The sequence below is a fragment of the Budorcas taxicolor genome, chromosome 20, assembly GCF_023091745.1.
Source record: "Budorcas taxicolor isolate Tak-1 chromosome 20, Takin1.1, whole genome shotgun sequence".
NCBI lineage: Eukaryota > Metazoa > Chordata > Mammalia > Artiodactyla > Bovidae > Budorcas > Budorcas taxicolor.
Genome location: NC_068929.1, coordinates 15,474,643 through 15,502,018, shown reverse-complemented (window position 1 = coordinate 15,502,018; position 27,376 = coordinate 15,474,643). Strand labels below are relative to the sequence as shown.

At 39.1% G+C, this 27,376-nt stretch overlaps 1 non-coding gene across 1 annotated transcript; it reads right to left on the bottom strand.

The window, feature by feature from the left end:
* Positions 1-24,034: 24,034 nt before the first annotated feature.
* LOC128066289 (U6 spliceosomal RNA) lies at positions 24,035-24,141 on the bottom strand. The gene has a single exon (XR_008201195.1). It is a non-coding gene; the product is annotated as a U6 spliceosomal RNA (small nuclear RNA).
* Between the last annotated feature and the right edge of the window lie 3,235 nt (positions 24,142-27,376).

Genomic DNA, 27,376 nt, shown 5'->3' with positions numbered 1-27,376 from the left:
GACCACTGCTGAGCTTTCCAAATTTGTGACATTGAGTGCAGCACTTTCATAGCACCATCTTTTAGGATTTGAAATAGCTCAGCTGGAATTCCATCACCTCCACTAGCTTTGTTTGTAAGAAAGCTTCCTAAGGCCCTCTTGACTTCGCACTCCAAGATGTCTGGCTCTAGGTGAGTGACCACACCATTGTTGTTATCTGAGTCTTTAGGCCTTTTTTGTATAGTTCTGCTGTGCATTACTGCCATGTCTTAATATCTTCTGCTTCTCTTAGGTCTATGCTGTTTTTGCCCTTTATTGTGCCCATGTTTGCATGTGTATTCCCTTGGTATCTCCAATTTTCTTGAAGAGATCTCTAGTCTTTCCCATTCTATTGTTTTTCTCTATTTCTTTGCATTATTCACTTAAAAAGGCCTTCTTATCTCTCTTTGCTCTTCTCTAGAACTCTGCATTCAGAGTATATCTTTCCCTTTCCCCCTTGCCTTTTGCTTCTCTTCTTTCCTCACCTGTGGTCATCTGAATTAGATCCACCCATTCCTATCCATTTTAGTTCACTGATTCCTAAGATGTTGATGTTCACTCTTGCCATCTCCTGCTTGACCATGTCCTATTTACCTTGGTTCATGGACCTAACATTCCAGGTTCCTATGCAGTATTGTTTTTTACAGCATTGGACTTCACTTTCATCATCGGACATATCTTAATACTTACTATATGTATAGTAAAACCACAAATCTTTGTATAAGAATGATATATCAAATTCTGTATGATGTTTTCTGTAAGGAGGCGAAACACAAATGAGGGTAGAACTCTGGTTATATCCAAAATGTTTATTATAAATATAGAAAATAAAATTGTTTAAATGATAGAATAATTTTTAATCTTGGGCCCATAGGTGTTTGTTATATTGTTTTTTATATGATTTCTTTCATTTGTTTGATTTCAAACATGACTTCTTTTAAAAATTTTAAGTATATCACACATTGAAATTATACGGATTCTTATTTTATAGTGTGATGTGCTCTGTGCTCTGTCACTTCAGTCATGTCTGACTCTTTGGGACCCCAGGGACTGTAGCCCTCCAGGCTCCTCTGTCCATGGGATTTTCCCAGCAAGAATACTGGAGTGGGTTGCCATGCCTTCCTCCAGGGTTAGAGCTTAATGAATTATTACAAAGAGGACACATCTGTGTGTCTGAGGAATACTCTGCTCAGGTTCTGGATGAAGTTGTAGAAGCCTTTAGGAGAAAAGTGAACCTGAATGCTTGACCCTTTAGCTTTGTTCTCTTAGAATACAGCCCTAGTATTTTCCACTGGCTGTTTTCTTTGGGATATCTCCATATATTTTAAAAATCTTGTCCAGATTTTCTAGTTTATCTTTCAAATTACCAAGTTCACACCTCACCCCAAACAAGGCCATCCCACACTCACCAATAAAACTTTCATTCACACATACACACACATACACAGACACACACCCATGCATGCACACAAATACACATGCACACACACACAAGCACAGCAAATCTAATAACTGAAGACTCTAAGGAGCAATTTAGAGTTAAAATTGCAGGGCTGGCATGGGGGGCCCACTGCAGGAGAGCCCAGCCTAGTGCCTCTGCCTGGAGAGTAGCCTCCGGGACCCCCAGGAAGCAAATTAAAGCACATGTAACCAGCAGCAATGGCACCCCACTCCAGTACTCTTGCCTGGAAAATTCCAGAGACGGAGGAGCCTGGTGGGCTGCAGTCCATTGGGTCGCTAAGAGTTGGGCACGACTGAGCAACTTCACTTTCACTTTTCACTTTCATGCATTGGAGAAGGAAATGGCAACCCACTCCAGTGTTCTTGCCTGGAGAATTCCAGGGACTGGGGAGCCTAGTGGGCTGCCATCTATGGGGTCGCATAGAGTCGGACACGACTGAAGCAACTTAGCAGCAGCAGCAGGACTTGAGTACTATAATAAACATTATGGCAAGCAAAAATAAACTAAAATCTTAGGCTAACGTCAGAGGTATCCATCAGGAAAGAACTTTCTAGAAAGAAAGGACAAATAATACCATTAGTGGCTTCCCTGGTGGCTCAGAGGGTAAAGCATCTGCTTGCATTGTGGGAGACCTGGGTTCGATCCTTGGTTCAGGAAGATCCCCTGGAGAAGGAAATGGCAACCCACTCCGCTACTTTTGCCTGGAAAATCCCATAGATGGAGAAGCCTGGTAGGCTACAGTCCATGGGGTCACAAAGAGTCAGACACAACTGAGCAACTTCACTTTTGACTTTAAGATACTTAATATTGGTGATTAACCAATAAATAGATGGGAAGCACCCTGAACTCTTACCAAAACACATTAAGTGTGTCTGAAAGTAAGTTTTGTCCCTGAAACAATAAGAATCCTGAAAGTCAGGTGAAATGCCAAAGGACCAATAGCAAATCAAGCATGAAAAGTAAGAGACCCATACAGTTACCAGAGGCATATACTTGCAGTTCAAAGATTACATTTCCAGTCACCCTTTCAGCCAAAGTGTGGTCACATGACCAAGCTACAGCCAAAATAGTATGAACTGAAATGATATGCAAAGATTCTGAAATGTGCCATTAATGGAATGGCCTCTTCTCAGGTGAAGGCAGAAGTAGAGTAGCTATTTTAGGGCACAAATAGAAGGTGAAGGTTGAGGTTGACAGAGCAGACAATTAGTCTGAGTCCCTGATACCATCACTGTTATATTCAGACTATGATGTAAAAGAGAAATTCATTTCTACTCTGATTAAACCATTGTTATTTTAGGATCTTTGTTACAGAAGCCAAGCTTGTAAGTTCAGTTCACTCACTCAGTCATGTCCAACTCTTTGCGACCCCATAGACTGCAGCACACCAGGCCTCCCTGTACATCACCAACTCCCAGAGTTTATTCAAATTCATGTCCATTGAGTATTCTGTCAGCCCCTTCCCTCCTGCCTTCAATCTTTCTCAGCATCAGGGTCTTTTCAAATGAGTCAGTTCTTCGCATCATGTGGCCAAAGTATTGGAGTTTCAGCTTCAGTATCAGTCCTTCCAGTGAATAATCAGGACTGATTTCCTTTAGGATGAACTGGTTGGATCTCCTAACTGTCGAAGGGACTCTCAAGTCTTCTCCAACACCACAGTTCAAAAGCATCAATTCTTCGGTCCTCAGCTTTCTTTACAGTCCAACTCTCACATCGATACAGGACTACTGGAAATACCATAGCTTTGACTAGACAGACCTTTGTTGCCCAAGTAATGTCTCTGCTTTATAATATGCTGTCTAGGTTGGTCATAACTTTTCTTCCAAGGAGCAAGCGCCTTTTAATTTCATGGCTGCAGTCACCATCTGCATTGATTTTGGAACCCCCAAAATAAAGTCTGTCCCTGTTTCCACTGTTTCCTCATCTATTTGCCATGAAGTGATGGGACCATGATCTTAGTTTTCTGAATGTTGAGTTTTAAGCCAACTTTTTCACTCTCCTCTTTCATTTTCATCAAGAGACTCTTTAATTCTTCTTCACTTTCTGTCATAAGAGTGGTGTCATCTGCATATCTGAGGTTATTGATATTTCTCCTGGCAATCTTGATTCTGGCTGTGCTTCATCCAGTCCAGCATTTTCATGATATACTCTTCATATAAGTTAAATAAGCAGGGTGCAATATACAGCCTTGATGTACTCCTTTCCTGATTTGAAACCAGTCTGTTGTCCAGTTCTAACTGTTGCTTCTTGACCTGCCTACAGATTTCTCAGGAGGCAGGTCAGGTGGTCTGGTATTTCCATCTCTTTAAGAATTTTCCACAGCTTTTTGTGATCCACACAGTCAAAGGTTTTAACATAATCAATGAAGCAGAAGTAGATGTTTCTCTGGGATTCTCTTGCTTTTTTCTATGATTCAGCAGATGTTGGCAATTTGATCTCTGGTTCCTCTGACTTTTAATACACCTTGAACATATGGAAGTTCTCAGTTCATGTACTATTGAAGCCTAGCTTGGAGAATTTTGAGAATTACTTTGTTAGTATGTGAAGTGAAGTGAAGTCGCTCAGTCGTGTCCAACTCTTTGCGACCCCATAGACTGTAGCGTACCAGGCTCCTCTATCCATGGGATTTTCCAGGCAACAGTACTGGAGTGGATTGCTATTTCCTTCTCCAGGGGATCTTCCCAACCCAGGGCTCTAACCCAGGTCTCCCGCATTGTAGACAGACGCTTTACCATCTGAGCCACCAGGGAAGTCCTGTTACATGTGAGATGACTGCAATTGTGTGGTAGTTTGAGCATTCTTTGACATTGGCTTTCTTTGGAATTGGAATGAAAACTGACCTTTTCCAGCCCTGTGGCCACTGCTGAGTTTTCCAAATTTGTTGGCATATTGAGTGTCACACTTTCACAGTGTCATGTTTTAGGATTTGAAATAGTTCAACGGAATTCCATCACCTCCACTAGCTTTGTTCATAGTGATGCTTCCTAAGGCCCACTTGACTTCACATTCCAGGATATCGGGTTCTGGGTGAGTGTTCACACCATCGTGATTATCTGTGTCATGAAGATCTCTTTTGTATTTTTTGCCACCTCTTCTTAACATCTTCTGCTTCTGTTAGGTCCATACCACTTCTGTCCTTTATTGTGCCTATCTTTGGATGAAATATTCTCTTGGTATCTCTAATTTTCTTGAAGAGATCTCTAGTCTTTCCCATTCTATTGTTTTCCTCTATGTCTTTGCATTGATCGCTGAGGAAGGCTTTCTTATCTCTCCCTGCTATTCTTTGGAACTTTGCATTCAAACAGGTATATCTTTCATTTCCTCCTTTGCCTTTCACTTCTCTTCTTTTTATCACTGTTTGTAAGGCCTCCTCAGACAACCGTTTTGCCTTTTTGCATTTTTTTTTCTTGGGGATAGTCTTGATCATTGCCTCTTGTATAATGTCACCAACCTCCGTCCATAGTTCTTCAGGTACTCTGTCTATCAGACCTAATTCCTTGAATCTGTCACTTCTACTGTATAATCATAAGGGTTTTGATTTAGGTCATACCTGAATGGTCTAGTGATTTCCCTACTTTCTTTAGTTTAAGTCTGAATTTGGCAATGAGTTCATGATCTGAGCCACAGTCAGCTCCCAGTCTTGCTTTTGCTGACTGTATAGAGCTTCTCCATCTTTGGCTGCAAAGAATACAATCAGTCTGATCATGGTGATGTCCATGTGTAGGGTCTTCTCTTGTCTTCTGGAAGAGGGTGTTTGCTATGACCAGTGCATTCTCTTGGTAAAACTCTATTAGCCTTTGCCCTGCTTCATTCCATACTCCGAGGCCAAATTTGCCTGTTACTCCAGGTATTTTTTGACTTCCTACTTTTGCATTCCAGTCCCCTATAATGAAAAGGACATCCTTTTGGGTGTTAGTTCTATAAGGTCTTGTAGGTCTTCATAGAACCGTTCAACTTCAGCTTCTTCAGCATTACTGGTTGGGGCATAGACTTGGATTATTGTGATATTGAATGGTTTGCCTTGGAAACAAACAGAGATCCTTCTGTCATTTTTGAGATTGCATCCAGGTACTGCATTTTGGACTCTTGTTGACTATGATGTTGACTATGACTCTATTTCTTCTAAGGGATTCTCACCCATGGTAGTAGATATAATGGTCATCTGAGTTAAATTCACCTATTCCAGTCCATTTTAATTTGCTTATTCCTAAATGTCAGTGTTCACTCTTGCCATTTCCTGTTTGACCTCTTCCAATTTGCCTTGATTACTGGACCTAACATTCCAGGTTCCTATGCAATATTGCTCATTACAGCATCAAACTTTACTTCTATCATACTATCCAAATTGTCTACACTTCTCTACTATGACACCAGATAAGCTGGTGAAAGAAATATGTAAAGATGACTGTGAAACAAAAATAGAGATAAAGAATAGGACACAATTACCAAACATATTGTAGGGTCAAAACCAATTAGACCTACTCCTTAGTTTTCTGTTACTTTATACTGATGTTGTCAGGATTTTGTCACTGTGGCCTGTCCCTGTTCAGTGCTTATTTTTATTGCCAATATAATTATTTCCATTTTAATGATAAAGAAAGTGGAAATCTACTTTTAAGTGTTTTTCTTTTTTCTAGTTGATCTTAGAATTTTTTCCCCTAGGTATGGTTCAATGAAGAAACTAAAATCTGCTTTTCCCAAGGTACTGGATATTATGACTTGGTTTTGCATTGGTTTGGCAGGATTTTTCCCCCAGATATATCTTTTAACCAGAAAAATCATTACAGTGATTTTTTTTTCTTGTGAATGAAAACAAGGAATCCTTTCTGCAGCATTTTTTCTATAACTTTCTGTGAAATTCTGAGTCCAAAGAGGGGCTACTTTAACTACAGTTTGGGAATTTTATGGTTTATTATTGGCTCCTGTTTCTCATTTTTAAGTTTATCCAGATTGACCAAAAGATAATGATGCTTTTCTTTTCTTTTTCTTTTTTTACTTACAGTCTTGGATTGCTTTTGCCAGTTGACTGAGGAGATGAGGATATGGAAAATACTGTGCCATTAAGATCTGGCTAGAGTCCCCTGTAGGCAGAAGAATCAAGAGACTAGTCGCAATGTGAAGAGCACATATTGTCATGAATGATGCTTTTTACCTCGTTCACTGAAACTTATCCAGAGTTCAAGCACCTAGAAATTGTTTGAATCTCTGGAGACTCAAAACCCTTGTAAAATTCATCTGGGTTGAGGTGACCTACTCACCACATGCACAAAGTTTTTCAGGTTAGAACATATTTATGAAATGATTCTTTCCTATAAATTATCAAAGCAAGGACTATATTATTTTTGTAAACAAATCATCAAAAAATTGAGAAAAGATTCACACTTAAAAGCCACTGCCCTTCAAATGTCTGTGATTCTTTTTTAATCTTAGTTGAAGTACATGTCTAAGTGTCCTCCACTAGAAGAAAGCTCAACAACCCTAATTGTTTTATAATTGTAGAGAAACCACTAACAACATACATGTGTTTGCTTTACCACGGAAGAGCATTAGAGCTCAAGAATATAAAATTCTGAGATGAGAGATTTGTGGTAGAAGGGGACTGGGGTTGGGTTACTTATACAAACCCTCATCATTTCCTTCCCAACCAGCACTACTGGATCTTGGGGCAAATAATCAAAGCCTTTTTCTCTCACTGAAACAGGCTTCCTTGCTTAATGATGCCTTCTTTTATTTATTTTTTGCTTCTTTTAATCAAAATATTCTGTAGTTTACTAGAGTTTAGGATGACATCCCATCAATATTATTGCTTCATTTTTCAATATTAACGATTAATGTGTAAGAAAAATTACCTCCTCAGATTTGAGTTGTTCTGCCAGTACCTTTTGAACATTTGTTTTCATTGCTGAAATGGAGACAAATGCTGTGGCAAAAATAATCTCTTCCTTTCAGTTGCTGGCAAAAAATTGCTAAGGCAGCTCTGAACTGAGACAAAGTTTAGAAAAGGAAAAGAACATTCAAGAGCCCAAGCATCCTAGAATTTTAATTTTCTCCTAGTCAAAGGCCACATTTCAGAACAAATAGAAACATCTCCTTAAACCTGAATGAATCATTTTCATAGGCTTTATAATTTCTATTCTGATGAAGGATGGGAGCGCACATGTGTTTACAGTCATACACATTTTCTTTTATTGTTCACAGAACATTATAACCACAACACAAGACTGAGGGGACCTTCCTGTGAATTAGGAAGGACACATTTACCACAGTCAGCCATGTGAAGAACCTCAGAATCTCTAAAGTAACCCTTGCGTCTTTAAAATCAATCAAGTAATCAGTAGGAATTTACTACGTGCCTCGAGCCACGCTCATCTCTGTAGGGGAAAACACACAATCCTTTGTTCATGAAGGAAGTGAGAAGGAAATATGACACATATTAAAAATAAAAGAATAATGACAAGTCAAAGAGTCAAAGAGCTGTGTACCCAGAGAGCATTGTTTTGACCCAACTTACTTTTCTTGGATTAGACTCTTGGAATGGTGCCATTGGTCTGCTTTAAGGATTTCTAAGAAACAACTTGAATGAAAGTCACTACAACATTTATTGTAAAGTTGTTGAAAATGTTATTTGCCTTCAATAAATAAGTTAGCTAAAAGTTTTTGAAATAACAAACAAGGAGGTAGTGTGAAATAAAGAGAAAATTGCTAGAGGAGTTCGAGAAAAATAGGATACGCAGGGAAGGCTTCTTGGAAGAGGAAGACTTGAGCTGGGCCTTGAAAAACTGGTTGACTTATGGATAAAAAAGAGCACTGGAGGAGTTAAGGCTGGAAATATGGTCATTTGTGCATTGGTCCTACAAATTTTATAAACACATGCCATACTGTATACCAACTATAGAAGCTGTCACAACAGAAAACGAGCAAAGTGTCTGCCCTCAGGGAGCTTATGCTCTAGGAAGAAATAACAAGATAAGAGCAAGAAATACTTAACTTTGACCTTTTCTTTCCTCTCTGGATTTCCTGATCATAATGTCAGACAGAGGCAAAGATATTTATGTTTCTTAAAGGAAGACTAGGATTTTTAGGGCAGTAAGAGAAAAAAATAAACAGTAAATAATTTCTGTTTGTTGTTATTTCTTCTAAGACAGGAAAATCAGAGGAGAGGCCTGGAGGAGAGTGGAGTATAAAAGCTTGTGACACACACACACCCATACACATACACACACATGGGCACAGAGGAAAGAAAATAGGCTATGGATTAGGTATATCTGTGCTGAAGAATAGAAAGAGAAGTATGAGGTGGTACCTTGAAGGAGGTCAGTCAAGGAATTGGAGAAAGTCAAGGAGAAAGAAAGCTGTTTACAGAGAAAATGCCAGTAACTGCCTGGGGTCAGAAACAGGGACTGCATGGGAAGTGTGGACCTCTGGACTTTGGACTAGGAGCATCTGCTGGCCCTACAGAGGAGGCAACGAAAGGGCACTCCTTAGGCAGCTTCTTGCCTGCATCCTATTGTGATCCTACAACTAAAGGATGTCTGCCTCTCACTTGAAAATTAGCTGGGACTCTCTGAACTACTCCAGACACTTCTAACTCCCTGTCCCACTCAAAACATGATGTAAGTTCTGGACCCCTGCAGGAGGGGTGGTGAAACAGAAGGGCAGATCCCATCACTAGTCTCTGGGTTGGCTAAAGGGTAGAAAAGCCCATCCTTGTTAAATACCACCTGCACCTGCATATAGGTACATGCACACACAGGTGTGCAAACACATATGGCTGCAGAAAAGGCTGTTCAATTCAAATACAATTTAACTATGAAAATTTTTTGACTCCATAAAGCCTAAATATATATATATATATATATATATATATATATATATATATATATAGGATAAAAATAGTTATCTCAAGATTTCCCAGACTTACCTAATCATAAGAATCATGAGTTTTAAATGTCAGTTATCAGACACCTAGACTGCAGGGTTCGTGGATTTGCCCTAGACCTGGAAATCTGTGGTTTGTTCCAGAGTCTCCTGTGAGTCTTATGATTAGAACAACTCCGTTCAATTCAGTCACTCAGTCATATCCAACTCTTTGCCTGTTCTGGATATTTTAAATGAATAGAGTCTAGAATATGAAGACCTTGGTCTCTGCATTCTTTTACTTAGGTTCATCCATCAGTCAGTTCAGTCACTCAGTCATGTTTGACTCTTTGCAACCCCATGGACTGCAGCCTGCTAGACTTCCCTGTCCTTCACCATCTCCTGGAGCTTGCTCAAACTCATGTCCATCAGATTGGTGATGCTATCCAACTATCTCATCCTCTGTCATCCCCTTTTCCTCCTGCCTTCAATCTTTCCCAGCATCGGGGTTTCTTCCAATGGGTCAGTTCTTCACATCAGTTGGCCAAAGTATTGGAGTTTCAGCTTCAGCATCACTCCTTGTAATGTATATTCAGGACTGATTTCCTTTAGGATTGATTGGTTTGATCTCCTTGCAGTCCAAGGGGCTCTCAAGAGTCTTCTCCAACACAACAGTTCAAAAGCATCAGTTCTTTGGTGTTCAGCTTTCTTTATGGTCCAACTCTTACATCCATACATGACTATTGGAAAAACCATAGCTTTGACTAGATGGACCTTTGTCAATAAAGTAATGTCTCTGCCTTTTAATATGCTGTCTAGGTTGGTTATAGCTTTTCTTCCAAGGAGTGAGAGTCTTTTAATTTCATGGCTGCAGTTGCCATCTGAGTGATTTTGGAGCCCAAGAAAATAAAGTCTCTCAGTTTCCCCATCTATTTGCCATGAAGTCATGGAATCAGATGCCATGATCTTCATTTTTTGAATGTTGAGTTTTAAGCCAGCTTTTTAACTCTTCTTTTATGATTAGATAGATTTGAGAAATAGGGCTTCATCAAGTGTGGCCAAAATGTTGTACATTCTTCCCTCATCCAGTGCTGACCAAGGCCCTCACCCATAGCTCCTGATGCTTCCTCCTGCTGAGCCTGAATTCTTTGCAACAATGTTCCAGGCAGTCACTACCAATCTCTCAGAGTCACCATATGAGAAAGGAAAAAAACATTCTATTGCCCCAGTGTAATTTATGTGTGACAGACTCACAATGTGAAATTCACATTTTTGAGCTGCTTATGGAAGAGAGTGAGTGTGTTATCTCAGAAGCCATGCCTTGTGCTGTGGTAAGAAAAAACAGCTTATTTTGTTGATGTGACTCTGTGCTGTGTTTAGTCGCTCAGTCGCGTCCAACTCTTTGAGACCCCATGGACTGTAGACTTCCAGGCTCCTCTGTCCATGGGGATCCTCCAGGCAAGAATACTGGAGTGGGTAGTCTATCCCTTCTCCGGAGGATCTTCCCAACCCAGGAATTGATCCAGGGTCTCCTGCATTGCGGGTGGATTCTTTACCAGCTGAGCTACCAGGGAAGCCTCTAGTGAAGATCTCGTGGCAATCAGGAACCCACTTTCAGGCATTGACCCTATGTGTTCTGTGATGAAGATGTTGGAACTAAGAGTCTAAGATGTAATGTATTTGAGACCACTGAGAAAGCGTCAGAGCATGCTCTCCTACAAGGCAACAAGCAGTAGTAAGACTTCTGTGTGGATGACTGACTCCTCTGTGGACCCACACTGTTTGGAAAGGGATCTGTTAGCTAGCTAGCCAGTCTCTTGCCTAAAGTGGATAATTAGCTAGTGCTCTGGAGAAGGTAATGGCACCCCACTCCAGTACTCTTGCCTGGAAAATCCATGGACAGAGGAGCCTGGTGGGCTGCAGTCCATGGTGTCGCTAAGAGTCGGGCATGACTGAGTGACTTCACTTTCACTTTTTACTTTCACGCATTGGAGAAGGAAATGGCAACCCACTCCAGTGTTCTTGCCTGGAGAATCCCAGGGATGAGGGAGCCTGGTGGGCTGCCGTCTATGGGATCGCACCACGACTGAAGCGACTTAGCAGCAGCAGCTGCTGACTTTAACCTGCCATTGTTTCTACTTCTCTTCCCAGTGAGATCATATAAGTGGTTACTTCTTTCTCAGCCAGTCTGACAAATTAGTTATGGCTCAGCTTTGAAATCAGACTTCCATTTTGATCCCATTGAGTTGCTTTGCATCTGTGTGATCCTGGGCAAATTTCAACCCCCCTCTCATCCTATTTTCCTTTCTGCATAGTCGGGATGAAGATGGTACCACACTCATGGGTCGTTTGTTAGGAGTTAACCAGTAATGAATAGAGCACCTAGCCCGTTGCCTGGCAGTCGTATTGTTTCACCGTGGGAAATTCTGATCATTATTCCTGGTCAGAAAATCACCCTTGTCAAAACCTGACCACTGATTGTTGCTGTGTATGTAACTTTCTTATTCAGGCTGTTTGTGTTCTGTTGTGTTGCCTGTATGAAGTGTGGACTGTGGAGTATTTCCTAGTTCACCCAATCCAATGAACATATCCTTTAGATTGTAGTGCTCTACATTCTCATGTTATCTCCTTTCTACTATTTAAAACTTTTCACAGGGTTTAGCCTGACTTCAAGAATTTCTTTAGGACACCTAAAAGTGTGCAAATTGTTTTTACTTAGCAAAACCACTTTTCTTCATAGAACCAGGGAGCCAAACTGCTATCTATTGTTTCCTTGGAAAAGCATCTGTTGAGCCCAAGACTAAGCAAGGTGCTTTCAAAAAATACTCTCACGAGTTTTTTTTTTCAAAGTACTCAACAATTTGTAATGTTCCATTCATTTGTGTGGTTGTTGGCTTAAGAGGCATCCTTTATTTTTCAATCCTACTTTAAACTTAGCTGGAATGTGCAATGGACCCACTTGCTACCAACTTGCTCCCAGCATGTAGCACACCATCCCACAGAGCAAGTGCTCAGTGAACATTTGTGGAGTGAAGCTGCTGGTGCTGACCATACCCCTTGGCATCCTTCCAGGGCTTGAGTGTGTTCCTCCCCTGGCTTCTCTGTGCCTTCACTTCTAGTGGCCTGCACTTCGGCTTGCTTTAAGGGACTCCCCTGAGACATCAAGAACCTCATTGTCAGGAGCTCAAAGAGCCTGGCATTTTCTATCTCCTAGATCCTTCCTTAGCCAGTGACTCAGCCCCTGTTCTCAAAGGAGACAAACTCTGAGGTGTAAATCATACTCCTAAGTGTCTCTTGCCACTTGAAGCCCCACAAGACTCTTCCTAGAATCACCCCCCACCCTGCTCATCTCCTCCTCCTCCCCCTCTTCTGCTGCCTATGTTCCCTTGCACACTTCTCTTGCATATTTTCACTCATACACAACCCTTGACTTACCATCTGCTTCTAGGGAACCCAACATAAGACACCATGTATACCATTTTTATAAACAAAAATGCTCCTGGAAAAGAGAACATCTTTACTCACTTACTGTGTCCCTCCAAGGCTTATAAAAAATAAGGCTATGGGGTGAGATTTGTATCATGTATGTCCTGTCAGATACTACATATGAGCCAGAGATTCATTAGCAGAATATGGATATGAGTGTAGCTCTTCTGTGGGTAACAAATGACCATTTGTGGGTAACAAGGGCAGAAGAAAATGTGAAGATGATAGGGGCTTTTTGAGGTAGAAAAGTGACTATCAAGAGTGTATTTGATTTGTTGATCCATAGCACACTTAGTAGCACTGTTTTCTTGGCAAATGGGGCTTTAAAAGCTTTGGCCTATAACCAGTAGTGAAAAGAATACATATTTTTCTTAGGTGTGTCTAAGCCATTGAAAAAAAAAAAAGACACCTTTGAAAAGCTGAGCTCTACAATCATGAGAGGAAGTGGCCAAAGAAATTTCAGTTTTGTAACTGCGAAGGCTACATGCAAAGGAGAATGGGGATCCTTGCAAGCTATCAGAAAAGATCGAGGATGTGCATGAGTGTGATTATAAGTGTGAATGCTAGCAAGGGATTATGTCCATGATAATGTAATTTATGATTGACACAAAAGAAAAATGTAGAATTTCTTCAATGTGAAGACATTTCATATATGACCATGAAAGATTTCAGTGGCATGTTACTGACATGTTACTCCATGTAACATGTAAATCAGAATACTGCATATTCTCCTTAACGGGATAAGAATAAGCAATAAGATCCTCATATATGTGCTATATATGGATAGGTTTATATCCATTCATTTACATGAGAGTTCCAAATGTAGTCCATTCCCTCAAGCATAGCTAAAATTACTCACTTTAACTTTTGCACTAGAAAACAAAATTTCCCAACTTAAAACACTTCCTAATTTGACACTTCTACAAATTTTAGTCAATCAATAAAATATTCTTCAGGAATATAACTTTCTAGATGGCAAATTATCCTTCAGTTACCATGTCAAGATTGGTTTCATTCCAGCCCAACTGTGGACTTAAGAAAGCTTGACTGTACAGACAGCATCTTGTGACTTTGAGGATTTATTTCTTTTCATATAGGCATCATCGTCACTGGATACCCTAAACAGCAGATAAGTTTTTATTTAGCTATGTAATTTTGCTTTTCAGTGCTATTAAATAGATCGTTTTGAAACATTGGGAAGATATAGGGTAGAGGAGGGATAAATAGCAAATATCCACAAAACTTTTGACTAAAGACCTCTCTTGGAGCTACCAAGAAACTAGAGAATTGTGCTCTGGGATCCTGTGCTTCAGAACCCAGGACTGGCTCCTTATTCCTTTTGGAATAAAAGTCCTTTGCCAGACATATCTGATCACTTTTATTCCATCACAGGGACAAACTCTCTACAATAGCCAATTAAATAATAATAGAAATTGATCAGACTTCATTATCCTTTTCATAAGATCCTCTGTCTCATTTTCTCTAGTCTTCTTGGTGCCTGTGTGAATGAGGAAATTAGAAACAATTCAGAATAAAAGGAAATGTTTCTGCTTTATTCAGCAGATAAAGAAACTGAGGTCTAGAGAAGTGAAGGGTTCAGCTGGGTTCACACACACTTTTCCTGTGGAAGAATCAGGCAAGGCTACAGATTCAGGCTCCAGGCTCCTGATTTCCAGCCCAGCTCTTTTTACAACCAGTATTCTTCTTTCCAGGGCTCTGATGAAGTATTCTGTCCTATCAATATATCACCTTTTGCTTATCCATTACCTATTGATGAACATTTGCTTTATTTCCAGTTTGGGGCTAAGTCTTTATATGACATGTGGAATAATGCATGTTTAACTTTTGAAGAAATTGCCAAACTATGGCTGCACCATTTTATATGCCCAACAGCACTGTGAGAACCCCCAGTTTCTCAAAATTCTTGTTAACACTTGTATGGTCAGATATTTTAATTTTAGCCATTCTAACAGATATGTAATAGTATCTCATTGTGGTTTTAATTTGCACTGTCCTTATGACTAATGACTCAGCATATTTTCATGTGCTCGTTTGTCATTGGTATATCTTCTTTTGGATAGTATTTGTGTTTTTTTGCCAATTTCTTAAAAAGTGAATTATTTGTTTTCTTATTGAGTTTTGAGAGGTCTCTATATAATCTATATGCAAATCCTTTATCAAGGATTGAAATTTTCTTTCAAACTATTTTTATATTCTTAAGAGTTTCTATCAAAAAACTTAAAATTAAAATTTTCTAAAGTTTAATTTATCAGTTTTTAATATGATCACATTTTTGGTGTTATATTAATAGTTAAAAAATCTTTGACCAGCCTAAGGTCACAATGATTTTCTGTGGCTTCTTCTAAATGTTTTCTTTTTTGTTATTTATTTTTACATGTAGTCTATGGCAACTAACCTCAGTATTCTTGCCTGGAGAATTCCATGGACAGAGGAGCCTGATGGGCTATAATCAATGGGGTCACAAAGAGTCAAACATGACTGATTGACTAATACTTTCACTTTCACAGCTCATTTTTAGTCAATTTTTATATGTGATACAAGGTATGATTCAAAATTCATTCATTGCATATAGATATGCAAAATTTCCAGCACTACTTATTTAAAGACATCCTTTCTCTATTGAATTGTCTTTCTACTTTTGTTGAAGGTTAGCGCTCTGTACTGGCTTCCAAGGTGGTGTTAGTGGAAAATCAGCCTGCCAGTGTAGGAGACATAAAAGACACGGGCTTGATCCCTCAGTCAGGAAGATCCCCTGGAGAAGGAAATGGCTACCCACTCCAGTATTCTTGCCTGGAGAATTGCAAGGACAGGGGAGCCTGATGGGCTATAGCCCATTGGGTTGCAAAGAGTCAGACACAACTGAGGCAGTTTAGCACACACAGAGTGGTCTGTATATGTGTGGGTCTCTTTCTGGATTATATTCTGTTCCACTGATATAATTGTCAATCTTTGTCCGTGCCACTCTATCTTAATTAGTGAAGTTTTATAATAAATATCAAAACAGGCAGTATTATTTTCCATAATACTTTTCCAGTATTATTTTCCAAATAATACTTTGTTTTTCTTATTCAGAATTATCTTGACTATTATAGATTCTTTACATTTCCATATGAATTTTAGTATCAGCTCTCTAATTTCTGTTTTAAAAAGCCCGAAAATATTTGGGTCTTTCTTTTACTTCCAATCTGACAATTCAGTTCAGTTCAGTTCAGTCGCTCAGTCATGTCAGACTCTTTGCGACCCCATCAATTGCAGCACGCCAGGCCTCCCTGACTATCCAATGACAATAATCTGATAATTATTGCCTTATAATTAGATTGTTTATAGCATTCCCCTTCAGTGTGGGATGGTATAGTTGATGTGGTTAGGTATAGTCCTGTCTTTGTGCTGTTTTATATTTATTCCATTCATTCTTTGTTCACCTTTTACTCTTTCTCTCTCTCTCTCTCTTTTTTTTTGGAACAACTGGTTTTTTTTTTTTTTATTATGATTCCATCTTATCTTCTTTGTTGGCTTATTAGATCCAACTCTTTTTTTTCACTTGTTTAAAGCTGCTTTAGGGTTTATAGTTAACTTATCACATTGTTAAATTATCACAATCTACCTTTAAGTGACATTATATCATCTCATGTTTAATTTAAGATAAATAATATACATCAAATTCCTCCTACTTAGTCTTGGTACTATTGGTGCATTTTAATATAATTTATATGTTATAAATTCTATACTACATTATTATTTTTGTTTAAATAGATAAATATTGAAGTTTCTAAATCATAAGTAAACTATCTTGTATATTTATTTCTATTCTGGTGCTCTTCATTTATAGATCCATATTGTGAAGTGGTATCATTTTCCTTTTGCCTGGAGAATTTGGTTTCATGTTTCTTGTGGTGTGTTTCTGATAATGAATATGTTTTCCAGGTTATGCATGGTTGAAAACTCTTTTTTTGCCTTTGTGTTTGAAAGATATTTTCCTGGGGCATAGAATTTTAGGTTGATTTTTTTTTTCTTCTAGTTGTTGACCACCATCTTTTTCAATTGTTTCTTATAAAGAAAATCTGCTATTTATTCCTCTGTACATAGCATATCTATTTTCTCTGGTTGCTACCAAGATATTCTCTTTATCTTTGTTTTTGAGCAATTTTATTACAATGTGCTTTAATGTAGTTTGTGTGTGTGTGTGTGTGTGTGTGTGTGTGTGTGTGTATGTACTGGGTTTTGTGTGGCTTCTTGGATCTGTGGGTTCATTAGTTCAGTTCAGTCTCTCAGTTCAGTTCAGTTCAGTTCAGTCGCTCAGTCGTGTCCGACTCTTTGCGACTCCATGAATCGCACCACGCCAGGCCTCCCTGTCCATCACCAACTCCCGGAGTTCACTCAGACTCACGTCCATCAAGTCAGTGATGCCATCCAGCCATCTCATCCTCTGTCATCCCCTTCTCCTCCTGCCCCTAATCCCTCCCAGCATCAGGGTCTTTTCCAATGAGTCAACTCTTCCCATGAGGTGGCCAAAGTACTGGAGCTTCAGCTTTAGCATCAGTCCTTCCAAAGAAATCCCAGGGTCGATCTCCTTCAGAATGGACTGGTTGGATCTCCTTGCAGTCCAAGGGACTCTTAAGAGTCTTCTCTAACACCACAGTTCAAAAGCATCAATTCTTTGGTGCTCAGCCTTCTTCACAGTCCAACTCTCACATCCATACATGACTACTGGAAAAACCATAGCCTTGACTAGATGAATCTTAGTCAGCGAAGTAATGTCTCTGCTTTTGAATATACTATCTAGGTTGGTCATAACTTTCCTTCCAAGGAGTAAGCGTCTTTTAATTTCATGGCTGCAGTCACCATCTACAGTGATTTTGGAGCCCAAAAAAAGAAAGTCTGACACTGTTTCTACTGTTTCATTGAAGAGGAGCTAAAAAGCCTCTTGATGAAAGTGAAAGAGGAAAGTGAAAAAGTTGGCTTAAAGCTCAACATTCAGAAAACGAAGATCATGGCATCCGGTCCCATCACTTCATGGGAAATAGACGGGGAAACAGTGGACACAGTGGTATTTCATGATTTCATGTGAGCAGTGAGTACTAGTCCCTCTGATCCTGTGGGTGATTCTCTTACCAGTGCTGAACTCAAGGACTGGCTCTATGTCATTCTCTAGAGTTCTCTTTCTCTGTGGCTCTCTCTTCTCTGAACTCTGCCTTATGAATTCCTGATGTTCCTAGATATCCAGCTGTCTCTTTAACTCTTATTCTGCTGGACTACATGCTGGACTACATCTGGTTTGCCTTCTTGCTCCGTGACCAGGAAATTTTCTCAAGGTTGTAAGCTTGGACAACCAGATATCTCATCTCTTTTGTTTCTCATATCTCAGAGACGATATTCTTCATAGTCTAATACCAGTGTCATGGAAACCAATGCTTCATATATTTCGTCTACTTTATTAATTGTGTGAGGCAAGAGGGAAACTCTAGTCCCCAAAACTTCATCTTGGCCAGAAATGGAAGTCCTAGCATGGTATATAATCCAGGTTTGTCTCTATTTTACAGATATGGAAATTAAGGTTTAAAGATGAGAAATAACTTAATCAACATCACACATCTGTTAAGGGTCATAACCAAGATTTGGAATCAGGTTGTCTGAATTTATAGTGTTTGTGCTTCCTCAGTACTTTATATTACACTAATTCCTGAATATTTAAAACCTAGGCATGATTTAGTGATTACAATGGAGGCTTAACTGCAACATATTTTTAATTAGAGGACTTTTATTCTATAACTATGCCAGCTAACAGAGCATTTACTGTAGGTCTTTGGTTGACTTTCAAGACTGATTCCCCCTGCAGGGGTTCATGACTTTAACTAATTTTCATATGTATTACTCTATAAGGCATGACACCCTTTCCTGACTGACCTTTTAAAATAAATAATCCACTATGACTATATAAAAAGCATTGTTCCATCCAATCACTTTACACTTTTCTTTGCTTTCCCAATGTACAGTGAGTGAATGTGACCAGAGGAAATTGACCATCTGCAACATAACACATGGCTTCTTTTCCTGCAGTGACTGGGAAGCCACACTTCTTTCTCTAGATTAAAAAAAAAAAATGCTTCTATGCAGATATTCAGAATTGTGTGCACAAGCCTATTTATTGCAAAGTAGTCTTGGCTCTTTAGCTTCTGCCAGAAAAAGCAAAAGTAAAGTTTCACTATACAGTCTCACTTCTTCTTTCTAATCCTAGCTTTCATATTATTTAAATCTATGAAAGTTTGTATTTTTTCTAAAAACCCTAACATTGTATGTATTTAACAGATTTATTCCAAAGTTTGAACACCTTTAGGAGTCTTAGGGCTTCCCTAATAGCTCAGTTGGTAAAGAATCTGCCTGCAATACAAGAGACCCCAGGTCAATTCCTGTGTCAGGAAGATCCCCTGGAGAAGGGAAAGGCTACCCACTCCAGTATTCTGGCCTGGAAAATTCCATAGACTGTACAGTCCATGGGGGTCACAAAGAGTCAGACATGACTGAGTGACTTTCACTTTCACTTTTAATAGATATTTCATATAAATTTTCTGTCAATCACATGGCTGAATTAAAATGAAGTGGTGACTAAACCAGTGGCCTTTCTCCTATTGATTATTCACCTGATGGACTTAAGTATATGTGAGAAATGTGCAAGATTTAGAAGTGCTAATAGGGACAAAGGAAGGTAGAGGCTATACATAACTAATAGAGTTGTGAAATGCCAACATATTTATGAGATTACTATAGATGTGAACTCTTTTCAAAGTGAAAGTCTCTTAGTCGTGTCTGACTCTTTGGGACCCCATGGACTATACAATCCATGGAATTCTCTGCGCCAGAATAATGGAGTGGGTAGCCTTTCCCTTCTCCAGGGGATCTTCCTAACCCAGGGACCGAGCCCAGGTCTCCCACATTGCAGGAGGTTTCTTTATCAGCTGAGCCACAAGGGAAGCTCTTTGCAAAAGGCAACATTAAAGGCATTCCTTTTTTATATGAAAAAAGTAACATGCACTGTACAGTAAATGAAGGAAGAATTGAAACACAGTTTGGTAAATGACTGAATTAGGCTCCTTAATATGTGGCTTCTCAAATGTGGTATTTATATTTGTGAGGGAGGTTTGCTGCTTGGGGAATCTGCCTGTAAGTTGTTTCATTGACAAACTGAGAAATTTCTTCTTGGTTTGACTTGTGCGTTCTTATTTTGTACACTGTGATTATTTTAGAAGACACTGAGCTGCTCTTGGATGCATTGATCAGAAGGATTTGCTTTAGTAATTTCCTAAAAGAGAAACACACATACCTGCTGGACTTTCAGGAACAGAGAGGATAAGTAACTCAATTTGAAATTCACTAGTGCACTCATCTCACATGCTAACAAAATAATGCTAAAAATTCTCCAAGCTAGGCTTCAACAGTACATGAACCGAGAAGTTCCAAATGTTCAAGCTGGATTAAAAGACAGAGGAACCAGAGATCATGTTGCCAACATCCGCTGGATCATAGAAGAAGCAAGAGAATTCCAGAAAAAAGCATCTACTTCTGCTTCATTGACTATTTCAAAGCCTTTGACTGTGTGGATCACTATTGTGGAAAATTCTTAAAGAGATGGGAATACCAGACCACCTGACCTGCCTCCTGAGAAATCTATATGCAGATCAAGAAGCAACAGTTAGAACCGGACATGGAACAATGAACTGGTTACAAATTGGGAAAGGAGTACGTCAAGGCTGTATGTTGTCACCTTGCTTACTTAACTTATATGCAGAGTACATCATGCAAAAGGCCAGACTGGGTAAAGCAGAAGCTGGAATCAAGATTGCCGGGAGAAATATCAATAATCTCAGATATGCAGATGACACCACCCTAATGGCAGAAAGCAAAGAGGAACTAAAGAGCCTCTTAGTGAATGTGAAAGAGGAGAGTGAAAAAGCTGACTTAAAACTCAACATTCAGAAAACAAAGACCATGGTATCCAGTCCCATTACTTCATGGCAAATAGATGGGGAAATAATGTAAACAGTGACAGATTTTATTTTCTTGGGCTCCAAAATCACTGTAGTGTGTGACTGCAGCCATGAAATTGAAAAATACTTGCTCCTTGGAAGAAAAGCTATGACCAACCTAGACAGCATATTAAAAAGCAGAGACATTACTTTGCCAACAAAAGTCTATCTAGTCAAAGCTATGGTATTTCTCGTAGTTATGTATGGATGTGAGAGTTGGACTGTAAAGAAAGCTGAGCATTGAAGAACTGATGCTTTTGAACTGTGGTATTGGAGAAGACTCTTGAGAGTCCCTTGGACTACAAGGAGATCAAACCAGTCAATCCTAAAGGAAATCAGTCCTGAATATTCACTGGAAGAACCGATGCTGAAGCTGAAACTCCAATACTTTGGGCACCTGATGTAAAGAACTGACTCATTAGAAAAGACCCTGATGCTGGGAAAGATTGAAGGCAGGAGGAGTAGGAGATGACAGAGGATGAGATGGTTGGATGGCACCACTGACTCGATGGACATGAGTTTGAGCATGCTCTAGGAGTTGGTGATGGACAGGGCAGCCTGGCATGCTGCCGTCCATGGGGTTGCAAAGAGTCAGACATAACTGAGGCCAAACTGGGACTCCATGTCTCCTGTCGATACTAAGAATAATTTTTCAGAGCCATGGCATGCTGCATATGACACAATATACTTCTATGTGCTCAATTAACTCCAGGGACTTGAATACATAGGTCAGTGAACACATTGAAACATTTTGGTTCTAAAAATAATCATGGAATCTTTCATTTGCACGTGGTGTTATAAATTGGAAAATTTAAGTTCACATTCCTAAAAGAGTTTGTAATCTAGCTTGGAAAACAAAACACAAATACTAAAAAATCAAATACTGAACTGTATAGAGTTGATTTTATAGGCTTCAAGAAATTAGGAGGCAAGTCTATGTTATCTAAAGTAACTGAAGTAAGCTTTATGTAGGAGACAAAAATTCCTCAGTAGACAGGGGTGAGGAGAGACATTCTTACAAATGAAAAAATAGTGTGGGCAATGGCAAAGGGTTGGGAATAAGAGCAGCATGCATGAAAGGAAGTGAGCTGTTAAAAACCTGTTGGGGAGGGCTGGGAAATAAAGTACTATGAGATGATGAATGGCCTGGAAAGCCAAACAGGAGAATTTGTAACTAAGGCCAAAGATAACAGGAAGCCACTGTAGATTTTTGAGCAAATGACAACTCTAGGTAGTTTTATGATTAGCCTGGCAGTGATGTGCAAGGTGGATGACAGAGAAGATGAAGTGAAAGGGACCAGGTTGAGCTAAGTGGAGTCATTTAAGTTAGGAGGACCATGTCAGAGATTTGAGAAAACAACAAAGGAGATAGAAAGGATCAGTTAATACTCTGAGGGGAGAAATAAGGAGAACTGAAAGCAAAAGTCACTCAGTCACATCTCTGTGCCACGCCATGGACTACACATTCCATGGAATTCCTCAGGCCAGAATACTGAAGTGGGTAGTGATTCCCTTCTCCAGGGGATCTTCCCAACCCTGAGATTGAACCCAGGTCTCTCCCATTGCAGGCCGATTCTTTACCAGCTGAGCAACCAGGGAAGCCCAAGAATACTGGGGTGGGTAGCCTGTCCCTTCTCCAGCAGATCTTCCAGGCCCAGGAATCAAACCATGATCTCCTGCATTGCAGGCAGATTCTTTACCAACTGAGCTACCAGGGAAGCCCAAGGGGGCTTGAATATCCCACCTTTCACTGTTCTCCATATCCTCAATGGCATATTTCAGAAATGGGGACAAGAAGTAGAGAACAGAGGAATGTATCTACCCAGTTCTTTCCTATGTAGATGTTCATCCCCTCAGCCTGTTTGGATGCTATCTCTATAATTAATTGAACTTTCCCTAAGAATGGATTGAATATGGCATGGCATTTAGCTGGATGAGGATTAGAACATCAGTACTTTTTTTCCTTTTCTGAAAATAGAGTGAAAATGTTTTAAGTTAAAATTGAGAAAGTTGAAACAATGGAAAATAAAGGAAAATAAAATAACAAAATAAAGGAAAATAAAATGACAAAATAAAGGAAAAAGAATTTTCCAGAAAGGAAAGGAAAATAAAATGACAAAATAAAGGAAAAAGAATTTTCCAGAAAGGAAAGGAAAATAAAGTGACAAAATAAAGGAAAAAGAATTTTCCAGAAAGGAAAGGAAAATAAAATGACAAAATAAAGGAAAAAGAATTTTCCAGAAAGGAAAGGAAAGTAATGGGGAGTCAGAAAGGAAATATAACTGAAAAGAAAAGGAATAGAGAGAGGACAAAAACAGACTACCAGCTCCTAGGGTTTGTATTGCCTGAACTAAGATTCAGTTCCTATATCTGATCTTCCTATGGAATGGTAGACTTCCAGAGTTTAGAAAACTTCCCCCTCCTTTTTAAAAAATTTATTAATTTTTAATTGAAGGATAATTGCCTTACACTATTGTGCTGCTGCTGCTAAGTCGCTTCAGTCACGTCCGACTCTGTGCGACCCCATAGAGGGCAGCCCACCAGGCTCCCCCGTCCCTGGTATTCTCCAGGCAAGAACACTGGAGTGGGTTGCCATTTCCTTCCCCAATGCATGAAAGTGGAAAGTGAAAATTGAAAAGGAAGTCGCTCAGTCGTGTCCGACTCTTTGCGACGCCATGGACTGCAGCCCACCAGGCTCCCCCATCCCTGGAATTCTCCAGGCAAGAGTACTGGAGTGGGGTGCCACTGCCTTCTCCCACTATTGTGCTGGTTTCTACCAAACATCAACATGAATCAGCCATACGTTTACCCATGTCACCTCCCACTTGAACATCCCTCCCACTCCCTCCCCATCCCACCCTTCTATGTTGTTGCTGAGCCTTGGTTTGAGTTCTCTGAACCATATAACAAATTCCCACTGGCTATGTATTTTACATATGGTAGTGTATGTTTCCATGCTACCCTTTCATACATCCCACCCTCTCCTTCCTCCCCCCTGCTGCCAGCCTTGTCCGTAAGTTTGTTCACTATGTCTGTGTCTCCACTGCTGCTCTGCAAATAGGTGCATCAGTACCATCTTTCTAGATTTCATACATATGTGTTAGTATCTGTAAGTTGCTTTTCCTCTTTCTGACTTACTTCATTCTGTATAACAGACTCTAGGTTCATCAGAAGTATGGAACACTTCAGGAATTTGCATGTCATCCTTTCACAGGGGCCATGCTAATCTTCCCTGCATCCTTTCAATTTTAGCATGTGTGCTGTTGAAGCAAGCACCCCTTTCAGTTTGATTCTTGAGAAAACTGATGTCTAAAGAGGTGAAGTGGCTTGCTCAAAATTGGATGACTAATGAGAACCTCAGATAGGGCAGGTACATAGGTTTATAATTCCTGCCTCAAGTGTCTAATCTAGCCTCACACTTGCTTCCTTAGAAAGATTTTAGAGGTTTATTCTACATGCTGTTAAGGCTTGCCTGCTTTAGACAACTACTTTTGGGTCCCTCAGTTAGGCTGTCTTGGTCCATCTTTCTTCCAGGTGTGAAGGATGCCGTAATATAAAAACTATAAAAGGAAGGGAAAATATAAGAAACTATATAAGAAAAGGAAATTTAAAGAAATAGAAGAGTGACAAATAAGAAGCTTAAAGGAAAAGCATTACCAAAACAACCTTGAAAAAGAACAAAATTGAAACTCTCAGACTCTTGATTTCAAAACTTATCACAAAGCTATAGTAATCAATATACTGTGGTACTGATATAAAGGCAGACATTTAGACTAACGGAATAGATAGAGGGCCTGGAAATAAGTCATCACATGTATGGCCAAATGATCTTTAACAAGGGTGTTAAGACCATCCAGTGGAGGAAAGGGCAGTCTCTCTTCAACAAATGATGCTTGGAAATAGCATGAAAAGTGAAGATGTTAGTCATTCACTCCTGTCTGACTCTTTGTGACCCAATGAACTGTAGCCCATCAGGCTCCTCTGTCCATGGGATTCTCCAGGCAAGAATACCAGAGTGGGTAGCCATTCTTTTCGCCAGGGGAATCTTCTTGACCCAGTGACTGAACCCAGATCTCTGCATTGCAGGCAGATTCTTTACTATCTGAGCCACCAGGGAAGCCCAAGAATGAAGTTGAATGCATACCTTACCCCATATACAAAAATAACTCAAACTTAATATATAAAGCTCTTTGGAAGAAAACAGGGGAACATCATGACATTGGATTTAGCAAGAATTTCTTGGATATGACACAAAAAGCAGAGGCAAAAAAAGTAAAAGCACAAATTGGACTACACCAAAATGAAAGACGTCTATGCATCAAAGGACACGATCAACAGGACAAAAAGGCAACCTAGAAAATGGCAAATATTTGCACATTATTTAACTAATAAGGTGTTAATATCCAGAATATAGAAAAACCTCCTATAATTCAACAACAACAATAAAACAATCTGGTTAGAAAATGGACAAAGGACTGGTATAGATATTTCTGCAATGAAGATATACAAATGGCCAATAAGCACATGAAAAAATATTCATGACTAATTATTAAGGTAATCTAAATCAAAGCTGCCATGAGATCCTACCTCACACTCAGTAGGATGGCTATTACATAAAACAAACCAGCCAGAAGGTAGCAAGTGCTGGTGAGAATGTGGAGACATTGGAACACTTGTGTATTGCTAGTAGAATTGTAAAATTGTATAGCTGCTTTGGGAAACAGTATGGTGGTTCCTCAAAAAATTAAAAATTGAATTGTCATGACTCAGTAATTTCACTTCTGGGGATATATCCAAGGGAATTAGAAAGCCAGATCTCAAAGCAATACCTGTATACTTGTGTTTATAGCAGCACTATTCACAATAGCCAAGAGGTAGAAGCACTCCAGTACTTACGGACAGATAAGTGGATAAATGGAATGTGATATATATTTACAGTAGAATATGATTTATCATTAAAAAGTAAGGCAATTTTGGCATGTGCTCCAACATAGATGAATATTAAGGACATTATGCTGTGATATAAACCAATTACAAAATAACAAATACTGCATACCTGCAATGTACAAAGTGTTAGAGTAGCCAGATTCATAGAAAGAGAACATAGAATGGTGGCTGCCAGAAGCTGTAGGCAAGCGAAAATGGAAAGCTGTTACTTAATGGGTATGGCACTTCAGTTTTGCAAGATAAAATATTCTGAAAAATGGTTGTACAACAATTTGAATATACTTACCACTACTGAACTGTACATTTAGAAATGGTTAAGATGATAAACTGTGATGAGTTCTTACGATAAGTAAAAATAAAATTAAAATAAGAAAAGCATTCAATGTCACCTTATATTCATGTTTTTATATCTTCTTCCCAGAAATGTTTATATAATTAATGTACCTGAGAAAATTTAAATGAACACAATTTTTTATATAAACATACTTGTCTATTCATGAGTAGACAAACATATGGCTCATTTGCATGCATATATAAAGTTACCTCATTTTATATTTATTTTTCTAATTATATTTTTAATTAAAACATTCATGTTGTTTTTAAAGTGACAATAAAAATCTTTAATTTGTATATAGAAATAATGTAATTTCAATAATTATAGCTAATCTATAGTATTATTTACATATCATAAAACATAATTAGGGTTTAAAGACTATATATATTTTATAAAGTTATGAACTGAAAAATAGAATTAAGATTATAATCAGGAAAAATTATTAAAGTGTCAAAATTTCTACATAATTTAAAAATCACTGCTATTGAAAAGAATTCTTTGGACTGGATTATCCATATGCATAGTCTCAGTTCAGTCAGTTGCTCAGTCAAGTCTGAATGTGATTCCATGGACTGCAGCACACCAGGCTTCTCTGTCTATCACCAACTCCTAGAGCATGCTCAAACTCATGTCCATCAAGTCGGTGATGTCATCCAACCATCTCATCCTCTGTCATCTACTCCTCCTGCCTTCAATCTTTCCCAGCATCAGGGTCTTTTCCACTGGGTCAGTTCTTCACATCAGGTGGCCAAAGTATTGGAGTTTCAGCTTCCACATCAGTCCTTCCGATGAATATTCAGGACTGTTTTCCTTTAGGATTGACTGGTTTGATCTCCTTGTAGTCCAAGGGACTCTCAAGAGTCTTCTCCAACACCACAGTTCAAAAGCATCAATTCTTCAATGCTTAGCTTTCTTTATGGTTCAGTTCTCACATCCATACATGACTACTGGAAAAACCATAGCTTTGATTAGATGAACCTTAATATCTCTGCTTTTTAATATGCTGTCTAGGTTGGTCATAACTTTTCTTCCAAGGAGTAAATATCTTTTAATTTCATGGCTGCAGTCACCATCTGCATTGATTTTGGAGCCCAAGAAAATAAAGTCTGTCACTGTTTCCATTGTTTCCCCATCTATTTGCCATGAAGTGATGGGACCAGATGCCATGATCTTTGTATTTTGAATGTTGAGTTTTAAACCAAATTTTCCACCCTCCTCTTCTTTCACTTT